This window comes from Condylostylus longicornis, unplaced genomic scaffold, assembly GCF_029603195.1.
Source record: "Condylostylus longicornis isolate FDR11 unplaced genomic scaffold, ASM2960319v2 ptg000181l, whole genome shotgun sequence".
Classification (NCBI taxonomy): domain Eukaryota; kingdom Metazoa; phylum Arthropoda; class Insecta; order Diptera; family Dolichopodidae; genus Condylostylus; species Condylostylus longicornis.
In genome coordinates, this window is record NW_026578149.1 from 220508 (window position 1) to 223348 (window position 2841).

Sequence of the window (2841 nt, forward strand, 5' to 3'; positions counted from 1 at the left end):
TACACTGCACTTTTCATTGTTTTATAGCAATTACTCGAACCTGTGAAACCATTCTATAGAAGCTTCACAAAACTTATAATTGGACACATAACTGCCAAATTTCATTAATCTGACTTAATTATTTTTCCAAATATTTAAAATTAGCTTTTGGACACGTATGGAAGCTACTCGAACCTGTCAAGCAATTCCACCAAAACGTTACAAGTATATCTGACCTTTAATTCGACACATAGGGCCAAGTTTCATTAATCTGACTTAACTATTTTTCCAACTACTTAAAATTAAGTTTTGGACTCGTATGCAGCTACCCGAACTGGTATTAGTCATCTCATTAAAATTTTAAGAGCGTGTGTAGAATATAATTGGATACATGTATACAAAATGTCATATTTATACCTTTATTAGTTTATGAAATATTTAAAATAAACTCTTTAAGTTGTATGGCACCTGCCCGAATCCGCTGTACGAATTGGCCCAGTTACAATAGTTTTCTTCCTTGGCACAAAAGAAACAACTTGTGAAAGTTTGGTGTTGGTTGCATTATTCGATTTTGAGTTATCATGTGATCGAACGAAAAAATGGACAGACGTGCTTAAATCAACGCAGAATTTTACGCCGAGCAAGAATATATATATATGTCCATACCGGAGACGGCTCCTTGAAGTGGTTACAAACTCCATACTAAATTAATATACCCTTAAGAAGGAGCAGGGTATAAATAAAAAAATAACAAAATTTTATGTTATATCACATTTTTAATTTTTAAAATAATTTATCCCATACTGCAAATCGTTCAAAGAAACTGGTAAAAATTCAGTTTGTTTTATTATATTCAATACCCATTGCATTTTAGGCCACCTCATACATTGCAAAAAAAAATCAATAAATGTATGAGGTGGACTAACACGATTCTGTGACCTTCCTTTCCAAAGATGCTTGCAACTTTTAAACTAGCTTCTACAGTGTGCTTGGAAAATCTTGAAATGTAGAGAAAAATGTTTTAATATTGTTAAAAAGAGGGTTTTTTTCGGCGGGTTTTTGCAACAAGTTCAATCAAACTTTTATATTCAATTTTCTCGAAACTGACTAAATGGCACATGGCGTAAAATAATTCTCAGCCAACGAAATATCTTTTGAAAATTGATAAATTACTGTTTCTTGTTTTGAAGTCTCAAATTTTTCTTGAATATATAAAATATATAAATTAAATTTTCAACCTTGTGATCCCTGTGTCCAAACACATAACCTTAGATATATAACCTATATTATTGGACAATATGTCAATACAAACTCAACACTTTTCCAATTATACAAATGACATAAAGATAGCGTTGGAAAGGTTAACTTTAGAGAAAAGAGTTTCGTTTTCAGACCAAATCAACGCTGTAGAAGATGCCATAAATAATGAGATCCACTCTCTACTGTAGAAATCTTAAACTTAAGAAGGGGCAATGGATATATTGCATGAAGCTGGATAGGTATACAGAAATTATGACTATGGTAATGGAACTTATAAGAAGAAAAAAAATTCCAGAAATTACCGTTATGGTCCCTAAACCCTAGAAATAAGAGTTCGAACACTAATAATAATGAGAATAGCCAACAATTAAATTAAAAGACTTACAGAACTTACCCAAATAACTTTCAACAAAACCAAAAAAGCAATAACTACAATCATAATGGTGGTAGGCAGAATAACTTTAACATTTATAACAGAAATAGACTAAATGATTATAGTTTTGGTGAAAAAATTAGCGCGCATAGTAATTACAATAACACCCACAATAGAACTTTTTCTCTCCAAGTCAAAGAAATACTGAACCCCTGCTTAATTAATGAAACCCAAATACTGAATTCAGAAAATTTTAACATCATCTGATAAGTTGAGCACAGAAATTTGTTTGACTAAGTAAGAACTACATAATATTATAAGAAGATTCTTCAAAATATTTTACTGGAAAAATTCCAATGCATTACGAATATTATTAAACAGCCAATTTCTACAATAAATAACGTACCAATCTTTGAAAGATCTGGTCGTTACGCGCTGATCAATAGGGAGGAAGTTAATAAACAAATCTCCAATATCTTAGAGAAGGGTATAACAAGACACAGCACTTCACCTTACTCGGCCCCAACGGGAGAACTTAATGGCGACTTGTCATCGATTATCGTTAGCCGAGTGATGGATGACAGGTATCCTATCCCCAACATAGATGATATACTCGAAAAACGGGAAAGATGATAGTATTTCACTTCTCTGGATCATGCTAAGGGGTTTCATCAAATAGATGAATAGAACGAAAACGGTCACTATCAGTTTGCACGTATGTCCTTCGGGTTGAAAACAGCCGTAACAACTTTTCAAAGATTGATAAGTTATATTTTAAAGGATTACATTAACAAAGCCCGTCTGGCATATATGCACTACATTATGTATAATTTTTTTTTCTTTACTTGTAGAAATATAGATTCTTTGACTAAAATTTTGAAAAGATTCGAAGAAGTAAATGTAACGGTGCAGGGTGACAAGTCTGAATTCTTTAAAAAATGGTCTAAATTCACTATCACTTTTAAAAATAAATTTAATGGAAGTCATTAATGGGATCAATTCTTATACAAGTAAATCTGCATTAAATATATTTAAGAGAGAAACAATCATAAAAAAATCCAATTTAAGACCTGTAAAAATAAAAAGTTTTGAAATTTTAAAGAAGTCTAGGAAAATTATAAGTAGTGCAAAATTAGATAGAAAAATTGCAACGACCCTATTTCAACGACAATTTAACATTAACCAATACATGTGGAAGATCCAAATTTTACCGAGACACTCCGAATTGT